This window comes from Eublepharis macularius, chromosome 8 (assembly GCF_028583425.1).
Source record: "Eublepharis macularius isolate TG4126 chromosome 8, MPM_Emac_v1.0, whole genome shotgun sequence".
Taxonomy (NCBI): Eukaryota; Metazoa; Chordata; class Lepidosauria; order Squamata; family Eublepharidae; genus Eublepharis; species Eublepharis macularius.
The window spans coordinates 83828260-83853764 of NC_072797.1; the positions used below are offsets into that span (position 1 = coordinate 83828260).

Sequence of the window (25505 nt, forward strand, 5' to 3'; positions counted from 1 at the left end):
TCAGCAACTGATTTTGGACTATTAACTTTTTATGCAGAACAAACCAAAGGATGCCAGCTGAAAAACACGCCAACAGTTGAAGCTTTTTTAGGGAGGGGGAGTCTTATTCTGTCTCAGTGGTGTTCCTCCATGCTGGCTGTACACAAGTTGCGTTGGATGGATGGATGGATGAATGGAAGGATGGATCAACTCCAATGTGTGAAATTTTGATCTCTCTCTATAAACACATTTCCTCCTTAAAATTCTGCTTGCTTATTCTAATTCTAGACATATTCTGGGAACTAAGAGAGAGATTGTATTGCTTAACCTACTTGCATCGCAAAGTATTCTTCTGCCAAAGTCATAATTTCATAATGAGGAAAAGGACTATTGCAGAACACAATTTCAGTGACAGGAAATGGTTTATATGAAGAACAGAATATAAAGTACACATATAAGCATGCTAAAGAGTAGATTACTGTTCAAAAATGTACAGGTTGATCTCTATTTTTTTTTTACAAAAGTGATGCAACTATAGCAGCAGAAAGCACCCAGTAACAGATCCCTTATATATTTATTCAAATATCTATATCACATATTTCAAATCAATAACCTTCAGCTGAGAATATTTTTTAAAAAATCAATAAAGTTAAAATCCAGCAAACAATAAAATCCCTGTATAAATCTAAAAAGAAGCAACTTTTGAAAAAAAACAACTGCCCAGGCATATAAATTTTTTTTTAAAGCTACTGAAATAACACAAAATTTCATATCTGAATTAAGTTCCCTGTGAAGCACAGCACAAACATACAACTAGAAGAATAATCAAGAAATAGAGGTTGGAATTGGGTGCTACAGGGTTTCGTTTGTCTTTTAAAAAAGCAACAAAAATGTCTCATGTACTTAAACTAAATCCTTCAGAATAAGAAGACTCTTATTACGTCCTGAAATATTTTAATATTTGTCCTTCACTGTTTTCTGGAATAAAATGTTCAGCCTTTTATTGCAAGAAACTAAAAATCAAAGGTGGGTCCCTGGTTCTGCATGTCTCCCTGCCAAACAAGCTTTTCTTGTTGCATAATTTCTTGAGAATCCTTCTAATAGGAACCATTTTTTTCAGGGTGACCAAGGCAAATGTAATATCAAATCAAGTCCAGAAACCAGACTGAAATGAATGTCATTCAAAAGCATCTGCTCTCCACCTGCTTAAGAACTTCATCCAGAAATAATATTTGGCAATGAGTTGGTCTAATGACCACTTTCTTTAAAGCAGCTGGGACTTCTCAGAAAGCATTTAGTACCCAGTTTCCCCCTTAATCTGCATAGCAAGCTTCTTTGCAGTAGCTGGGGGCTTAGAAGATGAAGAAGACTCCTCCCTCCTCAAACCCACGGGTCCATGCCCGCGTGGATGTTGCTTAGCCTGCCTTTCTTTGCACTGTGCGAAAAGTGCACAGAAGGGGGTGGCACAGGCACTGGTGGCACCATGCCATTTGCTGCTTCATTTCCCCTGTGCAAAACAAACCTTTGATCCCTATGTGCCACTCCAATGCCATTGTCTAGTAAGCACTGATGAAAAAATGTACTCATATGCACCACACACACCCCATTCCCGCCAACAGAATTAACACTAAAGGCTCAGTCTTTCCCCTTTGGAACCAATTGGTTGCATGATGAGTGCAGACAGACTTACCATTAAGGAAAATAAGATGCTGTCAGATAGCCCCCGACTGCCTGGCCTGCCTGCCTGGCCTCTGCTCAGTAAGTACCGAAACAAAACACACAAACCCTTTCGGCAAGGTTTGGGGGGGTGGGATTTGTTACACCTTCCTTTCCTGGATTTGATTCAGTGTTCTGGAAGCTGCTTTAATGAACTGAACCAGCGAGTTCTGTGTGTAAATTTTGGCTTGCTTCCCCCATTATGCACACCCCTAGGGACAAGCCTGTATGTTTGTGGCATTTCTAGAATTCGTCTATGTTCAAGAAGTCAAAGATATTCCTGCCTAAATTATTTTTCAAACAATTTAAATCTGATTGTTCAGCCACATTTTACCTGGCTTTTATACCTGCCTTTTACGTTCTAGTATTAGGCAGTAAGGAGACTAGTTCCTAATATTTTACAGACAGTGAGAAACATCTGCTGGTATTCCAAATCACCAGATCAACACAGGATTCTGAACAAAAAGGCAATGTTTGTTGATGGTTCAATAAATACTAAAAAGGATAGTTAGTCCAAAATTTCTCTTATCAAACATGAGGACAATTTAAAATTGGAATTAAGAATACTATGCCATTATGGAATAAAGTAGACCTTTTATAGACAGGAAGTTGGTTAAAAATCAGGAAGTAGAGGGGAGTGATAATGGTCATTTCACAGTGGAGAGAAGTAATCTTTAATTCATTGCTTACCACTTATGACTAGTGTTTCTCATCCTCAGATCAACAAGTAAAAGATATTTACATTTAGCAATATTTAAAAACAGTACTTATTGTACACTGATTGTTCAAGGTAAAAATATTTATGCAAATTGCTTATGTTTTGTTTCAGCATCATTTCAGATGTATATCAGATTTCTGCTTGTTTTCAGATTTCTGCAATCTGTACCCTATGGTATTATTAAATGTCCCTGCTGTTGATCGTATTGAATTATATGTGTCATCTGCCTTGAGTTTCAGTGAAAAAGTTAGACTGTAAATAAATTAATAATAAAATTTATGCTCAAATGATATAAATTTTTCTACTTGTAGCATATCAAATGTATGAAATAGTATCATTGCATTCCTGAAAATAAATGCAATCCAGGGACAAATTTTTCCCAGAATATTAATATAATAAGGGAGGATGTAAGTCTTTAAACTTGTAGCTAGGGTTCGTTTCCTTTTTTTAAATGGTCTGAAGGAGAGAAAATTCCAGCCTGATCTAATTTATGACCATTAAGGAAATATAAATTGGCCAGTATGAGTCATAAAGTATAACAAAGTAATGGTTAGCCAATATAGATGCAGGCGGGGGATGAGGGGGGAGATACTTAATCCTCAAACAGTTATCAATATTTTTATGTTGAAAGTTGTCTGTAAGGACTAAACTACCCATTACAAATTACATGAGTTCTATTTAAAAGCATCATAAGGGCCCATTTCTGATCAGGATCACCGTGCAGGGGGAGAAAATATTCCTGCCTTTCTTCAGTTGTTTTCTTGAGCACATGTAGTCCCCCCTTGGGCATATGTCTCTGGTGCCATTTCAGCAGGAGGCAGGAGATAACGGCAGTATAGACCATAAAAGTAAAATTGTGGATGGGATTCAGAGAACTTCAAGCAGAACTCCACTCCCTCCCTGGTGTAGCCTTCTGCACCTCCGCCCCCCCCCCCCAAAGAGCTGCTCCTGAGGACCAGAAGACACTCAGGAATGGAGTGAGTCATGATACTTCCAGTGATATTGGTACCCCCATATCTTGAACAAGGTCCTTTCCCAGCCCCACTATTCCTAAATCACACTTTTCAAGGAACGGCTGTAGCTGGTGTATCAGCTGAAGCTAATAAAAGGCATGCTGTGCCACAGATGAGTCCTTGACCTCCAACTGTAGACCAGAATCCAGTAGTATCCCTAAGCAACTAACCATTCCCTTCAGGAAGAGTGAAACTCCCTCCAAGACAGACTGATTCCTCAGTCCTTGAACAGTGTTGCCTTTAACCAGCAGCACCTTGGTATTGTCTGGACTGAGCTTCAGTTTATTTTCCCCTATCTATCTCATTACCACGTGCAGGCCCCTTTTCAGGACTTCCACAGATCCCACCTGATTTAGCTGTTGAGGAAAGCAGAGCTGGATGTCATCCTCATAGTGGTGGCACCTTAATGATGATCTTTCCCAGAGGTTTCATGTAGATGTTAAACAGCATGAGGGACAAGATGGAATCTTGCGGGATCCCATAGGTCAAGTACCGCAAGGCTGAGTAGCAGTTCCTCAGAACCACTGAAGTGTGGTACCATCCCCCCACTCCCAACTCAAGCAGCCTCTCCAGGGTCAGTGGTACTGAACTCCACAGAGAAGTCCAGGAAAATCAACAGGGATGCACTTTCCCTGTCATTCCCCTGGTGAAGATCATCCCTCAAGGTGACCAAGGCCAATTCCATCTCAAACATAGGCCTGAATCCAGATTAAAATGGGTCTAAATAATCCATTTTATCCAAGACTGCCTGATTAAATTCTGCTTATGCTTCTGAAAGGGAGAAGATTTGGGGTTTGTAATCTAGAACTTCCAATTTGTGGCCTGCAAATCAACATTTCCAGTTCAATTTGAAAAAAATGTAGATTTATTAAAAAGAAGCAAATCCTCCTTACCTCTTTAACTAAAAATATCTTTATGGATTGTGGATTGTGGCCTGCATGTCTCTTCAGCTTTTATTCATTCTAAATATAATCTGTATGATTTTCTGTGTGGTTGTGTATTGAAACAGACAAGAAGGCACAGAACCAGGCCTCATTATATGAATTATAGAGAACAAAACCAGCATCCTCTGAATTACAGGAGAAGAATTCTATCAAAGAGTTGTGATGATGCCAAAAAAACAGAATAGCCAGCTTTACACATGGCAGGCAGAGATGAACGAAGCTTCTATGAAGAGAGAGTAATTGGCTGTATAACTTTTGTTTGGTTTTACATAAATCTATTGATAACCTGTTGTGCCTTGAATGCATATGTAGCATTGCAATCTGAAATACTTCAGGCCGTGGTCCATGGTGTCTCTGATTGATTACCTATTTTCTTCAATGGAAAAAAATTGAGTTCAGGTGTTCCCGACCAGATTCTATAAAATTTCTATAAAGTGGAATGCTTTGTCAGGCTCTGGATTTCTGCATTACTAGCCAGTAAACAGCATTTAAATGGAATAGGCTGTTCTCTAATGCAGAGGTTATAATAGTAACTAGGAGTTCTAGTCAGTTGTTGACTAATATGTATCGAGAAACCAATTTTTAGAATTGCTGTGCATCGTCATCATTTTCATCATCATCAGCAATACTTTAAAAAGGCTGACTGTGTCTCTGACACATTTATCTCCATGTGTGAATCAGGTCTTTGCAGTTCACATATTGTCTCCCCGTTCTTGAGTCGATACATAATATTTCTAGAATGATCAAGAAACTGATATAAGGACAGGCAGATCATGGTGATATCATAGTTGTGAGGCGTATCCCAAAAGACTTACTATTGGAAACAAAGGGCAAAATTTGATATTTCTCCAACAGAAATGAGGCTGACATCAAACAGCAGGTCATATAGACTAAGAACTCTATTTTAAAAATGATGTTAATCATAACCTTTGCATCTTAATGAGTGGCTCAAACTTTTATGTAACTTACTGCCAGATCCCAATATTTGCTCTGCTTTGTTTCATTAACTCCAAAGTTAATCAGAACAGGCTGGTACTTTCATGATGTATGGAAAAGGCATGTAGTTAATTATAACAATAAGCATGCCACAAAGCTCTTCATCTTTATTATATAAACTATGTTACATCAGCTTGATGATAGCTTGGTTTAGATGGGACTTTACGTGGTGAATAAGAACAGTGATCAGAATTGCCCTCATTACAGTGAACCTAAAAATAGCAATAGCTGACAAAGTCATTATTGTACAATAGAAATGTTATCGCTGTGTAAAATCCAGATCCACCAACCATTTACACAGGAATTCCTGGATCTAAGCCAGATATGTCTTATTCATTTCAATAGGGCTTCTGTGCAAGCACTTTTGCTTAGCTAGTTGTAGATCAGGCTAGTGATTTTTTAAGCCACGCACAAGGTTATTTAAAAAAAATTAAATGCCACACCTACATTGTTAGATCTTTGTGTTGAAACTGTCAGATCTTACAATGACTGGACTGATTATTTTTCAGATTTCTACTTTGGCTTGGTTATTATACATTTCTGGATGTGGTGTGAAGATGCTGAAAAAGGTGGCAGAGTTTAAACAGCTTTAGTTTAACTTTCATACTGGAGAAACTTCAATTTACTGTCTTTGTTTTGTTGTGTATTTTTACTGCCAGGAAGAAGCTGAGTTTATGCAACTGTGCTTTCAGAAAAGGACAGTGAATCATTAACATCTCATTTTTGTTGTTTCACTCACGTAACTCTTTCTTCGTTAAAGTAACAGAAAATAAATGTTTTGAGCATGTGGAAGAACTTAGAATTAATACAAATCAGGACACATTTTTGCAGGTCAAACAAAGCCATTGCAAATGCACTTTGGATGTCTATAGATTTTGTTTACCGGAGCTGCATTTTGCCAACTCATTCTGGATTGTATTCATTTAGGATTCACACATGCAAGAATTATACATAGCAAAAACAGTAGCCTGAGTGTCTTTTTCTTTGTATATGTAGCAGTAATTACAACTTCAGGTTGCAATGGAAATAATTACTCATGCCTCTTGATATTACTCATTTACATTCTTAGGCTGATGTTCTTCCAGTGTTGATGTTCCAGACAAATAATCCAAATGAAAATGTCTGCTTCCTCAGATCACATGCCCAGGCATGCACATGCACAGAAACACACACAAGGGGATCCCACAGTACAGTATGTTCTTTTGACTATCATGCCAAGCTATTTTTATTGGCCACCTTAGCCTTAAACTACATGGCAGGTAAGGACCTTCCCTTACTTCTTTCATTGACATAACAGCTCTGTGAGACAAATGACCTTTCATGCCAAAAACAAAACCCCTCAAAAACGAGTTTGTCAAGGAAAAGGCTACATTAGAGTTTTTCTCCTGACATGCTAGTTTTCTGCAAGCAGTAAATATTTTCTTTAGAATCATTCACTTCAAGTTTGCCAGATTTGCCACCTCACTTGCATTTGTGAGAATTAAGACTTGGTGTAATTGTTTAAACTATGTTGCTATTGATATGGACCCTGGGGCTATTATTCAACACTGTCTAACTCTTGTCTGGATGCCAGTATGTTCAAAATGATAATGACACTCATGAAGACATTTGTTGAAGAGGAGGTCATCTCTGTTTGCATGATATTTTAGACCCCTGTCTAGTTCGAAGCTGGGTTTAATATAGGCCAGAGACTACAGCTAAGCTGTAGGTGGAATACTGGTTTCTGGGTTTTCTTGATTAGATGTTACTTAACTGAATTGGAGCACAACTCTGCTAAGATATGTAGATGGCAACAGGCACTGCTGGCGCCAGGGTTTCTGGCGCCTGTGGCAACCCCCTGCACGTGAGCGCGCGCAGACCACAGACTGCATGATGATGTCATCGCATGATGATGTCATTGCGCAGCGCAAGATGGAGGCATTTGCCGGCGGATGGCTGGGGTGGCGGGCAGCGGCTGCTCCACGCTCCGCACTGGCAGCAGCTCGTGGTTGCTGCGCCCAGCTAGGGGCATGTGGTGGTGGTGGCAGCGGCGGCACGGGGCTGGCTGGCTGGCTACAGCAGCTGCGGGCCAGCCACGCCAGCTCCGCGGCGCGCACCTCCGCCCCTGACACCCCCTCTGGCGCCTCTCCAGTGCCCTCGCGCCCTGAGGCCACCGCCTACCTGGCCTCAATGGGCGCGCCGGCCCTAGCAACAGGGCAAATGATTTCTCCATAGAGTTCCCAGACCTTTTGCACCTGAATGGAAGGTGGTCTCTTACTTGCAAGAAATGTTCAGTTCAGTGGCCAAGGCAAAATGGGTGCAGACTTTCCATTTAGGCAAATTGAAGATTAAAGGCCTGTCAGAAGGTTTATTCTGTCTTCATGTGCTTTCAGAGCTGTATGTGATCAAATGAACTCTGAATACTGAAATTGTCTAGAATTTGTTGAAACACATGCATATATACAGGAAGGTGCAGAGAAATGTTCAAGGCAGAGTAGCAGGGAACAGCAGAGTAGAGTGAGGCCTTCTCTGTCTAGCCTATTTAGAGAATAAACTATAAGTAAAACCTGTGTTGGAAGTACTCTTAAATAGTGTTGCCTACATCCGGGTGATATCTGGACATGTCCTGGAATTGCAATTTATCTCCAGATTACAGAGAAAAGTTCCCCTGGAGAAAATGGCTGCTTTGGAGGGGTGCACTCTATGGCATTAAACCCCAATGAGGTCCCTCTCCTCCCCAAACCCTGTACCTCTCAGACTCTCCTCTCCTCCAAATCTCCAGGAATTTCATTCTAACCGGGAACTGGCAACCACTACAAAAGGAGGAGTGAACATCTAAACACTATGTCCTGTTTTAGGCATAAAGTATTGCAGTAGTTCAAGTGCCAAAACTCTTGGCTTGTGTTCTTTGTTTTAGCTAACTTTTTTTTTCTTGGCATATTAAATGAAAACAGATTTCTGTTATGCTAACTCCAAGAGCCCAGGATGACTTTGCAGTTGATGGACGATACTCAGAGCAAAGTTTACAAACGTTTATGGGACACTGTAATGTCCTACCTGGGATCGTGTATACCAAATTTTCTCTATTTGTTAGCCTAAATTTCACAGCCCTTTTCCAGTGTGTATCATTTTATTACAAGGGCTATGAAATAGTGATTCAGGAGGACCTCTACCATATCATTAGGGGATTTGTACAAAAAGCCCCTCAGAACTGGGTGTCATCAGTATATTGATCACAACCTACTCCAAAACTATGAATGATTAATTAGCCCAATGTGACCTTTGTTTGGGATCCTAACAGCCCAGTCCAAGGGGTGGGATGGAAAGTGCACAGGGAGCAGACTAAGGGTTACGGGAATGGTCTCTGAACCAGGTCTGGGAAGGGTGGGATGGCTCCAAAGACTCTTTAGGTGTGTCTCTGCATTTGTGTGGCTCTGCTACCCAAAGTAGCAGGTGTCCAGTGGCACATTGGAGGCTCCAGCCCGGCCCTGGTCAGCTCCCCCCCTCATATTCACAGCAGGCAGCAGGGTGGGACTTGGAGTGTAGCCATGTGTGTCTGGTGGGGGGATGTTACGGAGGACTCTCATTCTCTGACAGCTCTCCTGGTATCTGATAAGCCAGACAGAAGACCTCTGCATCCAGGGAATGGGAGTGTTGCTGGAGGAGGGATGTGGAACAACGTCCTGGGATTTCAGGGGCTCCTCCCCTGTGAAGCCAGACGACTCTCCCATTTACTCTTTGCAGAAGCAGGGATGGACTTTGGGAATCTTGCACTGGGGAGTGGGATGGTGGCCCCCAGAGCATGCTCTCTGTCCATGCAGGCCATCTTTCCACTCTGGGGGCCATCTTGGGACCAGAGCATTGCTCCACCCCATGTTCTCCTCACATCTTTTCAACACAGTGATATATTTCAATGGAGCTTCTGCAAGTCAATGGGCATTTGTTGCTTCCATCACATCCAATGGTCCTCTTAGTCTCTCCAACGGTTTCCAGTGGGCAGTCCCATCAGTCATTGGTGGCTGGCAATGGGAGATATGGCCTGGCCTGTGAACTGGCTATGCCTTTCCCTACCACTCATGGTGCTGTCACCTGCAGCAGTGCTCCAATTGGCAGATTCTGCTGGTGTTGCCAGGACAACTGGGGAGCATTCTTTACTGGCTGGCCCTCGCTGGCCCCACCCCCAGCGGGATACGGCTTCCACCCTATCCCCAAGGGGGTACATGCCCCGCCTGCTGCTCAACCAGGCAGCCTTCCCTGGATGGGTGCCCCAGTACAGGTGCTGTGGCCTCAGGGGCATGTTGTCCCCAGCTGTCTGCTCCCTGGCAGGGGGGAAAGCAGTGTTGCTGGGCAGTGGAGATCGCGGCCTGCCTATTGGCTGCACCACTGCTTGCCCCTCATACATCTGTTACCAGGGTGGTGCAGCCATTGGTGGGTGCTTGCAGGGTAGGTAGATGCTCTTGGCAGTGGCTGTACTGCACCTTGCCAGGCTTAGGCGCTGGCATGGCTTTCTCTTGAAAGTCCATAAGGAGCTGCAGAGTGGCGCTGCTGCTATGCTGATGCCCAGGTGCAGTAGCAGGGCCAACCCTTTGGATTGGGCTGCCTGTATTGCTTCCACTTATACTGCATTTCATCCACTGTGGAGCAGCCCTCTGCTGTAGAGCACCATCTGCTTTATAGCTAATTGAAAGGTACTGGTCTTGCATGAGTGGTCATTTATACTGCCAGAGGATTACACTATGCCACAGAGAACCATTTCTTCAATGGAAAAGTATGCAGCAGAAGCAAGTCTTAGGATCCAAGTGTTAGGTGCAAAGATTAAAGCCTCTATTGGATATTACTAAAATCTAACACCTGACTAGTGTGATGTAAACAGGGCTAAATGTATACTACACAGAATTGCTGGACATCCTAAATAATGATAGCCTACAAAACTTGAAGAAATTGTATATGCATGGATGTGGATTTGGAAAGAATGAACTACTCTCCTCTCTCTCCTGTGCTATGACTAATAGAGGGCAAGGCTGCCTTTGTACGTGTTCTGGCACCCACTGTTGACGTAGAGCCCTTAGTGACCATTTGAGGTGCTTGGAGTGAACCAGCCTGGTTGTGTTTTAATATATTATTGTCAGTTTGGAATTTGGCCACAGCAGGCTGGTCCCATGACAAAGGAATGGTAATGTTCCTGATAACTGTAGATATCTCTGCAATGGGTGTTCTTTGTAAAGAAATGGCTCTATCTAAGAACCCATAAGTATGGTTGTTGTGGGTTTTCTGGGCTGTATTGCCGTGGTCTTGGCATTGTAGTGTTACCAGAACTGCTTTTTATTATAAGGAGGAAATTAGCTTTAGCAGTCTGTAACTTAAAATAAGCGCGGATCTTAACCTACGTCTACGGAGGTCCCGATCCCAGACACTCTAGTGAAAAAGAGGCAGACTACAAATAGGTTCAAACACGTGTATTGTCTAACAATGTGGCGTAAGCCTGAACTTGCACAAGCATACAAGAAACACACAAGATCTAGGAAATACAGAGTATGAAATACAGAGACGTTCGCATTAGCTGGTTCCCAACGATGATAGAGGGAATACTCACTTATCCTGAAGCGAAGCAGAGACACAACAGCAAGGGGGGTGGCCCAATGCCAGCACTGGAACCACAGACGGACAGCAAGGAGGTCTGGATAGGGAATGGCCTGAGCCACGGACAGCAAGGGGGGGGGGGTCTGGATAGGAATGGCCTAAGCACCGAGTGGTCTGGGAGACCAGCTTAAATACCCCAAAACGTACCCTGGGGCTGGTGCTGTACTTGGTGGTTCTCACAGATTAAAACAAAGGTTCTAATGGGCTACTGAATGGCTTAGATGGGCCACTTTAGTAATCAGATTGTGATAAGTGACACCTCAGGAAGAGGGGACAAAAGAGGGAGGGGGAAATCCAAGTGGGCTGAAAGGATGTTCCAGCGGACAGGGCTTGTCCTGATGTCATCAGCTCTGGAATGCGGAGGTTTCTTTGAGACGCATTCTCTAAGTGCTTGGGATGGTCGGCACTTAGTTCCTTCTCCGGGGCGGCTCCTAAGATATGCAGAGCGGGGCGAGGGGCTCTCGCTGCGGACGTGGTGTGCCCGCTTCGCCGAAATGGCTTCCCAAAGCAGTCCTTTTCCTCTGGGTCTTCTGGCTGCCTGAGAACATGGATGCCGGCTGGGCACAGCTGAGGCTGGTTAGCAGGCTGCCCGGTAGCGAGGGCAAGCTCGGCGACCGGCTCGCGGGAGGCTCCAGGCGGGAACTGACCAGGGAGCGCCTAGCCAGGCTCGCTGGAGGTTTCCCCGGCTGGCGCCTGGCTGCTAGCAGCGGCTTGGGCCCATATGAGGCAGGCTTCCATGGAGGCAGGGGGAACAACACTCAAAACACAGTCCAAAGCAGGGAACAGGCACGGTCCGTGGCAGATGGCAATGCAGGCACGGGGCACACTTGTAACAGAGTCCAAACACACACTGGGAAGTCCAGATACAGGGCAGGGCAGGGCTGCCCAGAAAGAGAGTCCTTTGTGCAGTTATCCAAACATGGAGTCAGTAAACTACACAGTCCATTGCAGCAGCAAGGTAATTGACACGCAGGCAGGAAACTGACACGTGTATTAACACACACACGTGTAAAGCAATCTTTGTGTAGTAATAAAACAGCAATGCAGGAAACTTTAACACAGTTCATGGCAGGCCTTAAAGCAGGGGAGGGGGCCTACTTGGCAACAGTAGTTCCTGACGTTTCGCCAGCAGCTGTGGCTGGCATCTTCAGAGGTGGTGCTACACCTCTGAAGATGCCAGCTACAGCTGCTGGCGAAACGTCAGGAACTACAATGCCAAGACCACAGCAATACAGCCCAGAAAACCCACAACAACCATCGTTCTCCGGCCGTGAAAGCCTTCGACAATAAACCCATAAGTACTTGGAACACATGCCCTGCTCCAGCTAATGGGAGAAGTGTTTATAGAGTGTGTGATAATTTTAAGTGTGTCTTTAAATGCTTGGTGTGGTACAGAGGAAGAATGGGGGTGAAAGAGAGGGATGAGTGAGTGTGATGATTGGTTGATGACTGAGAGTGTGGGCGGAGTGAACTGCAGAGAGAAAAGAGGCCTTTTGGTTTAGACAGGCAAGCTGTGTTCAGCCTGAGGGCATTTCTGAGAGAAATATTGATTCTGGTTTAGTCAGGCAAAGTCTGCGTGTGCCTGAGAGAGAAAGTTTATGCAGATCCGTGTGACTGAGCTGATGCAAAGAAACGTTAAGAACTGATAACTATCTTAAAAACCATCAAGCTTAAATACCAGTGTGAAACCAATATGCTTCTTGTAAAAATAAAAGTTTATTTTGTTTTTTTCCCCATCCCAGAGTATTTGTTATTCCTATATTCTATTCCTTTCCTCAGGGCCACATAGTCCCATAAAGGAGACTGACGCATGGGCACATTATTAAAGGGGAAATTTAAATTAACTATCTTGGAATATAATTCCTGGTGGCAGCAAACTACCCAAAAGGTGTAAGAAGAGGGTTAAAGGAAAAATCTTACTGAAAAATAAAGAGGGTCATAATGACAGAGTGCCACACAAATCCTGTTTATTCTGCCTATAAAGAAACAGCAGTTTAAATTACGGCAAAGGCAGTGAAAAACCTGTAGAATTGTTGTGAATTTGCTGGGGCATTTTGTGGGGGAAAGTAACAAGTCCCTCCCCCTGTTGCTGGAGATCTGATCTGCTATCCTATATGAGTGCCTCTTTGCTTCTTCCTGTAATCTACATCTGTGCATCCATGCTTTGTCACAGATTTAGTAACACTGTACTTGATACGGTGCCTTAAGCTTCACCTCCTATGAGGTTTGTGTTCCTTTGGCCCAAAGGATCCCCATGAATGCAGGGAAGACTACGATTGCATGTGTATTTATTTTTGTTCTATTAATTTTAAAACATTTGTATGCTGCCTTTTAACCCAAAATAGGACCCCAAGGTAGTGAACAATACAATATTAAAAATTTAAAACATTTAAAAGTATAAAAACAATTCCATAAACCATGCACAAACACATACCACATACTACCTCAACTGAAATAAATTTGCAGTTTCAAAAGTTTCACTCTAAACTTCATATTAAGGGGAAAGAACCATCAGAAGATTTGTCAACATTTTTATCTCACCTTGATCTTCCTTATTTAGATGTGGCTCAGCAATAGCTACTTGCTGAGTCTTTGCATATGGATGAAAATTTCCCATTATGGCTTTAGTTTCTAGGAACTACAAAAAACACTTCCACCTGTCTTAGGGAATATCATTAACAAGAAAATACTAGCATAGGAAATGTTTGAAATCTTTTTTTATTTAAAAGTCAGATGCAATAGTAATTAAGCTAGGATCATTAAAGGCATAGTGCTAATTTTAGTGGAAATGAACACTGGTTTTCTCCAGGCTGTCAATCATTTTACTCAATTGTCTCTTTATATTATGCAAATGTGACACACATTAGTCATGCCTAAGTGCTTGAAGACTCATGTTGCCAAATGCCTCTGGAGAAAGAGACACACATTAAGGGTTCCTACTACTATTGTTAATTCAAATTAATCCCACAAAGGCAGCACAGCAATGGAAGGTGGCAGTGGAATAGAAGGTGACATTGCACTCTGCTTTTCAAAAATAAATTTATTAATTGATCATTTACTGAAGGCCAACTGTTGGCTCTACTGAGCCAGGAAAAATCATCAAGAGAGTAACAAGTTATTCATAGATATATTTTACTTATTTATTTGGAATATGCATATGGCAACCCTGTCCTAGCAGAGCCTCTGAGATGGCTTCAAGTTCATTAACATTTATCCAGAGCTCAGTTTGCTCCTAAGCAATGATAGTGCAGGAATGGATGATGGGCTTGGCTTCTGCCTGGTGATGTCTGTTAGTTGGATCTGCATTGCTGCTAGCCAGGTCTGAGGGAAGGCTTTGAAGTGCCTATGTGCTCCAGGATTCGCCTGGCTCCTGGTGGGTGGCAATGCATGGGAAGAAGCCTGTTGCCCCTTGCACCTTAATGATGACAGCCTTGGTCTGAGCTGAGACCCCTGAGGTGCTTGTAGTTAGACATGGGCACAAACTGCATTACGAACCAAAAAACCTCATGAACCGCCTGATTGTCTGTTTGCGAATCAGCAGTTCGTGAGGGTCCATGGCCAATGAACCAGCGTTCGTTGGAAGCCCAGTTTGTTGCGTACGCCCACGGTTTGTGAAGCCAGACAGTCAGGCACCATCAATCAATTCCCTTGGAAATGGAGCTGGGGGGATGCCTGAACTCTGTCTGCACTCCTTCTGTTGCCCTGGAAACCTGAATCGAAGCCCAGCTTACCTTGATTGGCAGGTCTTCCTTCCAACCATGGAGCTGCAAATTGGTTACAATTGGTTACATGGGAGAAGACACCTGGGGAGAGGGAGCGGGCAGGGGGGTGTTCTGTAGCCATGGGCACTCCAATCTCATCCCTGCAAACCCTGATAGGAAGTTCTGACGGCCAACCCCTTGTACACTGGGCCAACATCAACTGGTGGCTCTAACTGTATTGACTGGGAGTTTCCTGGGGGCCTTGGATTGGAGAGGGTATGACTCCAAGATCTCTATTGCAATCTTGACCAAACTTGGGTGCTGGCTGGAGGAGAGCCTGCTAAACACTCCCTGGGAATATGGGCTCTCTAAGTCCAATGGGGGCTGTTCTGACGCCCACGAACCACGAACCTCGAACCGGTTCGTCAGTGGGAAAAGTTTGTTTCGGTTCATTAGTTTGGGTTCATCGGTGGCACCGAACCATGAACTGCTGGTTCATTAAATTTTTTTTTGTTTGTGCCCATGTCTACTTGTAGTACTTCTGCTTGTTTCACCTGGCTCCTAGACAGTAGCTGTGGGCTTACTGCATAGCAAAAGACCTAGACTTTTGCTGTAGTTTGGGTTGACAGGATATCTTACTGGAGTATGCATGTGTTTGAAACAATCTAAGAACATCAAACAATGGTAATCATGACAAAAAGGCAGCTGCAATTAAGCAGGAGAAGTAAAACCCAAAGTATTAAAAACTACAGTGCTGTGGCGGCACAACGCCCCCTTATAAATCAACATCAATGGCCAGGATGAATAGGAGAAACTTTGCCTAATGTCTAAGGGATGACAAAGATGGTGCCAGCTGAACAGAGGGAGTGGCATAGTCAGGGATAAAACACAGAAAAGGCCCTGTCTATAACAGATCTAACTTTAGGGAAAGGCAACAGAGAATGGTCTTCTTCAGAAAACACCTAAACTGTCAGGAAAGCTCATATGGGAGAAAGTTAGGGTTACCAGATCTTTTTACCCTCCTGGTTGGGGGTGGGGGGGAGGGTGGCACTCACCTTTTCAAACTCCTTTTGCATGTGACCCCCGGGGGGAAGACACAGGAGCACTCCCAGGGCAGCACAATGATGTCGCTCCCTCTTAATATTATAGAAGCCTGTGAATATGCCTTTTTTGAGTGCTGAGAGACTAACAGTGCAATCCTAAGCAGAGTTACTCCCGTCTAAGTCAATTGATTTCAATGGTATTAGACTGGAGTAATTGTATAGGATTGCACTGTAAGACCTCCACCTGTTCCGTGTATTTGATTGGCCACCAGCTGGGGAGGCCTTCTTACTTTAACAGGGTCTAAGCAAATCATAAGCAGCTTTCACAAGTGCTACTGCCCAGACTCATGGCAATTCCTTCCCCTCATCTCCCAACTTTAATTATATGAAAAAAATACTGGAGATAGAGGAAGCATATGTTGGTAGGGTTGTCACTGCCAGACTGCAGCCAGCAATCACGGTGGGGTGGGGACAGGTGCTCCAGCATGACTCCAGCATGCTGACATCACTTCCAGTAAAAGCCAGAAGTGATGTCATGGAGCAATCTAGCATTCACAAAAACTCTATAGAAAAATGACTTTTTTTTTTTGTAAATCCTAGAGTGTCTGTGACATCACTTCTGGTTTTTACTGGAAGTCACAAAAGAGTGCTGGTGCAATGCTGGCACATGCCTCACTCTTCTCCCATTCCCTCCAGCCAGTGCTTCAGGTGCCAGTGAGCAATGCTTCAGGGTCCTCCTCCCATGTGGAAATGTGGCCCTCAAACTTAACTACAGCAGGGTAGGACTAAAACTTTCTTGTGTGTCAACAAAAGGCAGTCCATTTTGAGCCTGCTAATCACGTATCTCTGTCCAAGAGTTATTAACTTTAGTGGAAGAAAGAAGGTGGAGGACATCTGCCAACTCTAGATATGACATGTTGTGCCAATTTAACACCATGTGTTTGTCAACACTATAACCAAAGCAAGAGTAAGCTGTGAATTACGACGTCTGTTTTTCTGTTAAAATGTTGTTCACTTGACTGGGCCTCATCCTCCTTTCACCACCTCCTCCTCCCCCTCCCTTCGGTGGCACATTATGCTGTCTGTCACACAAATTTCCTAGGCCTTATGTCTCTTTGGGTGTGATCATGAGAATAACAGCAGATCTTAAGTGGAGAGCTTCATATTCAGTAGGTTTATCGGACACAGAAACACAATTAATCCATTCTTATCGCTAATCATTAACCAAGGATGCGTGGAACTCCCCTTGCCAACATAGAGAATGATGCATCGTGTAACCTTTAGGACAAGGGTGGTTATTATTAGCACATGAGAGGTACATAGAGAAGCTACTCTCACTTTCTCCATTGATGTATATGGAGGAATTAATTTTACTGGATAGGCTCTACATTTTCTTCAGTCACTTGCATTACATTTTAAACCCCCACAGAACTTGGAGAGAGCCCCTATTCTTTCCTCTTCAACTTTTGCTGTTCACTGCAAGCTCAGCAATTGGTCTGTCTTCTCCCCCAGTCGGTGAATCAACAGTGCCTTCCCATCCGCTTTTATTGCCTCCCATAAAGGACATACAAGCCTCCATCAGCCTCATTCAACTTGACACCTGTTTCACTTTAAAAGAACCTCCTATAAATAGAAAAAGGAACACAAACCTCTCTGGCATGGCACAGTATTCTAGAAAATGAGACCAGCAACCCCTGAGAGAAGAGGAGAAGAGGCAAAAGAGACGCTATCTTCTCTAAAAAAAACCCTGGCAAGCTCTATTTAAGTTTGTTGTTTTTAATTAAAATGCTCATTTCTTGTTCTATTTTCAGATCCTCTCTGGGAATTTAGGAATGTTGAGACGTGCTGGTTCTAAAGCCGTAACTACAAGATGGTCATGGATGACTGGGATAAGGCATGTTCTAATGGAAACAAATCACTTGTCAGCAAGCAGCCTTCAAAGTTTTGAACAAAAGCTCAGAGGGTTCAGTGGGGAAAAGAACTTGTTTGTTGGCTTAAAATGGCTCGATGCATGGTCAGTGAATGCCAAGTAAAGCTGTAACACAAAAAAGTGTTGTGATATCAGTTGGTGCATCCATACAATAGACAACTCTATTAAATGGAAATTTTGTGCATTTCTGTTCTTCAAAGCGCAGCTTGGCTTTCTCAAGCAAGTTCAAGGCTCAGCTTGAGCCAGAGTTTTCCAGTGAAACAGACTACCAAATAACATGGTTGAAATTCTCTGACAATTAACCTCTTTTCCTGGTTCAAAAGGTATATAACTAAAAGCCTTTTCCTACCAAAACAGAAGTGCACTCCTAAGCAGAATTGCACCCTTCTAAAATCATTGAAGTGCAACAGGCTTAGAAAGGTGTAACTCTGTTTAGGGATTACACTCTGTGATTTTTAGTTTTTCTGTAGTACAACTTATATATCATTTGTCCTTGTTCCTTTGAGGCCTAGAGCCAGATCTTATGAGGCAATACTAAAAAGAGTGCCAGTCATGCATGCTCTGAGCACCTTTTCCTCACAACTTCTGGGTGTGGATGTACATCTAGGTCAGAGGGTGTGATGTCCAGACAGGTCCAAGCCTCTTATGCAACCTCTTGGGTCTTGAAATAAGGAGCTGAGCATACATCTGCAGCAGCACACTGATTGTATCACTTCAAGTGCATTTCGTTCTGCATTTTCTTGACTTCAGCAAAACAGTGCTGCCCGCTTTGTGGGAAAAGGAGGTGTGGCTCTCTCTGTGTGTAAAATGAAAATAGGCTGATCTGTAGAGGTGAAACAAAAGCACCACTTAAGACAGCCTTCTATACCCACAAGATCAGCCCACAAGATCTCCCACAAGATCAGCCAGTTCAGACATGGTATCTTCTCAGGAACACAGAGCTGAAGAGATGCCTTCCATTCCGGAAGTAGCAGCATAAGAATCCATTCTTCCTCCCATCAGACCTGATTTCTTTAACATCAGTAAAATGATGACCTTAGAATCCCATGAAAACGGGCAGCTTTTATAGGTATTAGTAGCAGTGTATTTTAGCTAAGGAATGTGGAGATTGCTGAATATTGCCTAGACAGGTAAATGAGGAAGTAAATCATTTCACTAGTGCATTATCCAGCAACATTTGGATTCTCCTACAGTGTTGCATCAGAAGTCTTACACACATACACGGAATACAAATATTGAAGATTCTGATTTGGATCCAAAGACATCTTCCAGAAGCCAATGAGCCCTTCCTCTCAGTGTGCCAGTTTTCCTCAATCAGATCACCCATATTTAGTGGGAGAGGTTGTTGCTCAGTGGGAGAACTTCTGCTTTACATGGAGAACACCCCAGGTTCAATCCTCACATCTCCAGCTGAAAGGATCAGATAGTGGGTGAGACCTGCCTGAGACCCTGCAGAGCCACTGCCAGTTAGATTGCACAGCACCAGCACGGACAGATGAATGGTCTGGCGCTGTAAGAGACAGCTTCATGTGTTCACAAGTATACTATGGAGTCACACTTCGCAATCTTCCTGAAAGCCCAGTGACTCCAGGAGCAGCGATCTGGGGAGTACAGCGGGCTGCAGCAGGAAAGGAAATGTGGAAAAGATCCATTTTGTAAGCAAAGCAAAGCGGAGCATATAATCCTTCAGGCCCAGCCTTATGATTGCCACACCTCTTTAAACCTCTCTTTTGTACTTTTATGTGTAGCTTTGGGAATATATCTATTGTAGCCCTCTAGTGGCAGAATTTGCTACTGCTTGCAAAGTGGGAAATGGGAGTTTAAGGCAAAGTTCCCTGATTTACATACTTGTAAGATTTAAATTATTAGTTTTGTTAAAATGTTTGTGTGAAGCTATTGGCATTTATGGTTGGGACTAAGCTACTACACTGCTGTTCTAGCATGTGCTGGCTCCACACACTCCAAACTTCAGTGGTTGAGAGTAAAGTAGAGTAAAACAGAAACATCAAACTGGAAAGAGGTTTCACTTTTTGATGTAAGTGGTTTGTAGGCCTACATAAGCCTGTTCTAATGCAAGGCTAAAATCTGGCTGTCTGAGAAATGGAGGAGGGGAGAGGTGAAATAAGTTTCTTTCACACTGGGATCTTCATTCATGCTTGTTCATCTGCTGAATCACTATTATTGGCTGATGTCACTACAATGTGTTATGAGTACCTCTTCCCTGGTATCTCTACTGAAATCTCTCACTGGGGAAGGGAAGGACACCTGGAGCCCTGTTGAGGGCAGACTGCAGGAGCTATCATTTGCTAGCCAGCCCAATCTTCTACCATCTACTAGGAGCAGCACATTTTATCCCCTGCCCTTCATTAAGAGCAGCACTTCCGCCTTCCTCAATGTTGTGCGAAGGGCATTGGTCACCAGTAGCATCCCTACAAGGACTGTAAGACTGTGATGTGCAAGGTCACCCCTAAACCATAATACTTAGGAGAGGGGTCTTCATATTGTGAATCTGAAGAACATCATAGCATCTGGTTCTGTGAATGTTGTATCTTCTTCTGTTTAATAAAAATATTTGTTTTGCGTTAACAGAGTGTGTGTGGAAAGCAACACCAAGGGATTTAAATAACTTGCCAAGTTTCCTGAGTGATGGCTTAGAGCAAGAGGACAAAATGTACCCTAGATGCTTGAATATGAGGGTTATATAATCTTGGTTTTTTGTCATGTCTTGTGGAGTTTTCTGTGGTGAAAATGAAATTATCCTGCACAAAGTGTAGTATCCCAATATCCTGTTCTGGCCTGGATAGCTTAAGTGGTACTGCAGTAAACATTTAATCTGAAGATCCATACTCTGAAATCCCGGTCCAGATGTTATTGCTCTTGCGTAGTGTAATTGGTATAGATGGCAGTGATTATGCCCAATTTCTTATTAGATAGACAAGTGAAGGGGCTCAGCATTACAACTTGGTGATGGGGCAAGGTAGGAAGAGTGCCTACAAATGGCAGCCATGGTTCAGCATCCTCAGCTAGTCTCCTTATGAAACCATCATTTAACTGACCAGAGCACACGCATGACTGCACATAGCCACAGAAGTATAAAAGCCCCAACAGCTTTTGATTTTTTAGAAAAGCACCTTTAAAATGAGAGTCTTCTGGATCAACAGATCATGGTATATGCTGTCCAGGTTCAATTAAAAAGAAAATTGAATGATAAAATCTTGCTAAAGTGCTTATTAGTGACTATTATTTTACAAGCACACAGACAAATACTGAAACAGTCTCTTTAGTATTAGCTCCTTAGAGAAGCCAGGGCTTGTCAGGGGCTCCATATCAGCCATATCTGTCTCTACAGTGCATGACAAGCAAGTTCCTGCACATAATTTCCATAAAAATTCACTACCCTAACATGTATACTAGAGGTGGGCATGAACTGGGAATTGGCTACAGACCGCTCGTCCATGGTCCATGGACTTTCATGGACCACGGTCCATGAACTTTTAAACAGACCGGCCTGGTTTGCGAACCTGGTTTGCGAACCATTTCCCACCCCTTCCCGCCACCCCTACACTGTCCCCTTCACACCCAGGCAGCCCAAACTCGCACAGACTCTTCGGCAGCCTCTCCTCCAGCCAGCCTCTGAGTTTGGTTAAGATTGCATTTTGGATGGCTGACTTACAGGCCCCCCAAAGTGGCCGCCCCGAGGGAACTTCCAGTATGGAGAATAGGAGCTGCAAAAGCCAAATGGCTGGCATTGCCTCACAGCACCCTAAAGTTGTAATGAAAACCTGGGATGGGGTGGGAGAATCTTCCACTCAGAACAGAACATTGGCCCCCAGACTTTCCAAAGACTTCTTTTTTTCAACACTTTTCATTCAACAACACTACAGTAGACTTTTTCTCCCATGGGTTGTCATTCAGTAGACCTTTTTTAACCACAGCTTTTCATTTTAGTAGACTTTTTTTTTCCTTAAGGTTTTAAATGTAACACTCTTCAATTATCACTTTTCCAAAGACTTAGACAAGCAACAACTTCCCCTCCCCTATTCTGACTGACCCTTGGTCTAAGGAAGGAGACTTGTGCTCCTCCTATTGAGGAGAGGCAGCTGCCAACAAAACCCACCTACCAGATGTGGCTGCTTCAGCAACGGATGCCCTGGGGATGCCCTGGGGTTGGGGAGACCAACTCTCCATGATGGGGAGGGAATGACTGGATGTGTTCGACTGAAAGCCAACTCAGAGACAGGAGACCGTGTAGCAATTCAAAGGTCCCTTGCAGGAATGGAAGGCATGGGAGGGAGGGATTGGATGCCCTCCACACCTTGGGGGAAGGAGGCTTATGCTCCCCTATTCAGAGGGAGCCTCTTTGGGAGGTAGCCAATGAATCCTACCTTGGCGATATGGTGTGGCTGCTTGCTGGGGTTAGGGGCAGGGCTCTGACGTTGGCTGCTGTCCTACTTGTCACTGGATTTTGGGGATGGAGGATCTAGTTTCCCTCCACTCCAAGTTCAGTTACGTTAGGGATCTCCAACCCTCTGGTGAAGCAGAAGAAGGCTCCACCACAGTGACCCACTTCAAAAGGTTGTCATGAGGATAAAATGGAAAATGCTTTGGTAGCACCGCCACAGAGACCTCTCCTACGCGTCATTTCTCCCGTGTCAGCAAAGGAAAGCTCAGCTGACAAAAGGGGTGGCCAAGTCCCCTCTTTGGGGTGGTGGTGGAAGGAAAGCTCTTCCCAACTTCGAGCAGGGTGATTCTAAGTCCCCCCTCGGGGAGGGGGCTGCTTCCCTCCCAACAGGAAATGCAACTTAGAGGAAAGGTTGGGGGTCACCCACAAAAGACACCTCGGCTATGGGGTAGCCATGAGAAAAGAGAAGGGTGGTGGTGTCATGATGAAACATCTGGAGTAGAAGACAGTAGAAAAGAAGTGGCAAAACAGGGAGGCATATGAGATGCTACCAAAAAAGAGAAGCAGTTCTTGAGTGTGCCAACAATGGGCAAGGAGAGGGGACAGAGTGGGATGTTTATGAAGGTGCCCAACCACAGGGACTCACCTCACCATCGCTGTGGAGTTGTGCATGCACGGTTCCCAGCCCACGCACGGTTCCCACACACAATCAGTGCAGCACTCACCAAACCTAGTGTCTGTGAGAGAATGAAACGTTTGTGTGGGGGAAGACAGTAGATGTAGTGTTGGGAAGGAAGCAGACTTGGGCTCCCCAATTCTGAGGGTAGCCTTGAAGGATGGGAGCCTCAAAGGAAACTTGTGCTCATCTATTTGGAAGGAGCCTTTCTCACGCCTGGGAGAAGGAGACTTGTGCTCTCCCATTCGGAAGCACCGTTCCCCATACTTGGGGAAGGAGACTTGGGTTCCCCATTCAGAAGGTCCCTTCCCTATGCGGGTCAGGGGCCTGGCGACCACTAAATGATAATTTTTATTTCAAAGGGGCAGAGGTGGGTATCGATGGCGGCCACATCGTGGAAGTGGGTATTGATGGTGGCCACCCCTCCCACTGGGGGCCCCCTATCCTTGGACCGGTGGGGTTAGGGTGGGGAGAGGGTGGCTGCCACGTCATAGTGGTGGGTCTTGACAGTGACCTACCCCTCCCATTGGGGGCCCCCTATCCTTGAACCAGGTGGAGTTAGGGTGGGGAGAGGATGGCCGCCACATCATGCAGGTGGGCATCGACAGTGGCCACCCCTTCCCATTGGGGACACCCTATCCTTAGACTGGTTGGGTTAGGGTGGGGAGAGGGTGGCTGCCACATCATGGCAGTGGGTATTGTCGGCAGCCACCCCCTCTCTTTGGGGGCCCCCTTTCCTTGGACCGGTGGGGTTAGGGTGAGGAGAGGGCAGCTGCAATGTTGTGGTGGTGTCTTTTGAGTTTGGCCTCACCCCTCCTTGTATGTGCCTGGGGGAAGGGAGCAGAAGCTGCCTCGCCACTCACAGGGGGCCATGTGCTCACAGGAGGAGGATGGTCACTGACGATACTCACTTCACTGAACGTGGTGATGTCGGCGAAGGAAAGACATATGGTTGCTGCGGTTGCCTTCACCATGCCTGGGGGAAGGGAGCGGAAGCAGCCTCCCCACTTGGAAGGGGCCTTGCGCTCACTGGAGGCGGATGATCGCCGACGATACCTACTTCACCGAATGTGATGCTGTCAACAAAGGAAGGTCATGTCATTGCTGTGGCCCCCTTCCCCAAGCCTGGGGGAAGGGAGAGGAAGCAGCCTCCCCACTTGGAAGGGGCCTTGCACTCACTGGAGGAGGATGGTTGCCGACGATACCCACTTCACCGAACGTGATGCCGTCAACAAAGGAAGGTCATGTCATTGCTGTGGCCCCCTTCCCCATGCCTGGGGAAAGGGAGCGGAAGTGGCCTTCCCACTCAGAAGGGGCCTTGCGCTCGCAGGAGGCGGATGATCGCCAACGATACCCACTTCACCGAATGTGGTGGCATCAGCGAAGGAAGGACATATGGTTGCTGCGGTCGTCTTCCCCATGCCTGGGGGAAGGGAGTGGAAGCGGCCTCCCCACTTGCAGGGGGCCATGTGCTCGCAGAAGGATGGTCGACGACGATACCCACTTCACCTAACATGGTGGCGTTGGTGAACGAAAGACATACGGTTGCTGCAGCCACCTTTCCCATGCCCGGGGGAAGGGAGCAGAAGCAGCCTCCCCACTCGCAGTGGGCCATGCACTCACAGAAGGAAGATGGTCGCCGATGATACCCACTTCACCAAATATGATGCCGTCAACAAAGGAAGGTCATGTGCTTGCTGCAGCCCCCTTCCCCATGCCGACAATACCCACTTCTGCAACACAATCCCACAGTGGTAGAAACTGCAGCAGAAAACTCAGAAAAAGAAACCATCGTCACTTGCACGGGTTAGATAGAAGGGATTCCTTCCTCAGGCCTAATCCCACCTCCTCGAGGAGATGGACTTCCCCTGTTGAGAGGTAGTGCCCATTGTCAGAGCCAGAACCCACCTCTCCAATGGGGTGTTTGCGATTAAACGGACGGGATCGGATGCCTTCCCCATGTTCGGAGAAGGCAACTTTAACTCTCCTTTGGGGAGAATGCCTCCCAGATAGAAAGGGATGTTAACATGGATGAAATTAGCCCCCTGTTTGCAAGTGCTATTTTTGGCAGCAAAACCAACATCTACGATGTGATGTGCTAAACGGGATGGTGCCTTGTAGGTAGTTCAGGTATCTGACCCCACCCTGGTCTCTTGGCTACTGCTACTCAGCCCAACTGTAAGGCCACTGGAAAAAAACATCTCTCTGACGTGGTGGTGGTCGCATAGGCCCACCATCAGGGAAGGTGATGATCCAAATAAGAACCCTTCTCTGCATTTCTAGAACCACTCTGCTGCTGTTCTCACTCAGAGATGGCCTACCTGTCACAGGCCATCTCCCCTTTCAAGGGGCGCTACCCACTGACAAATCCCTCCTCACCAACACAGGGACCATGACTTATACCCTCCCCAATGGTAGGGGAGGGCGGGACCAAGTCCCACAGATAAGAGGGTTGGAAAGCCTGCCCCACATTCAAATGACGTGGCCATTGGTGAACCCCTCTATGAGATGTGGTGGGTCTGCTGTCCGACCCATGAGAATTGCTGCTAGAGTGGCCGGGGGGGTGCTGTTGCATCTGAATTTCGTTCAGCATGCCTCCATCGTGGTCTGTGGCAGCAAAAGCCTTCATGGCCCAGACTGGTGCATCTGCCACCATGGATTAAAAGTGCCATGGATTAAAGGTGCCATGGAGCGTGAGTGAGCTACAGAACCCACCCCTCAGATGGGGCAGCTGCGAAAGGGAAGCCTTACACTTGTGAAACCAATGG

General features: G+C 45.1%; 1 long non-coding RNA gene across 1 annotated transcript; it reads left to right on the forward strand.

Moving 5' to 3' along the window:
- Positions 1 to 1607: 1607 nt before the first annotated feature.
- LOC129334877 (uncharacterized) lies at positions 1608 to 17843 on the forward strand. Its single transcript, XR_008597540.1, has 2 exons — positions 1608 to 1737; positions 17541 to 17843. It is a non-coding gene; the product is annotated as an uncharacterized LOC129334877 (long non-coding RNA).
- The last annotated feature ends 7662 nt before the right edge of the window (positions 17844 to 25505 follow it).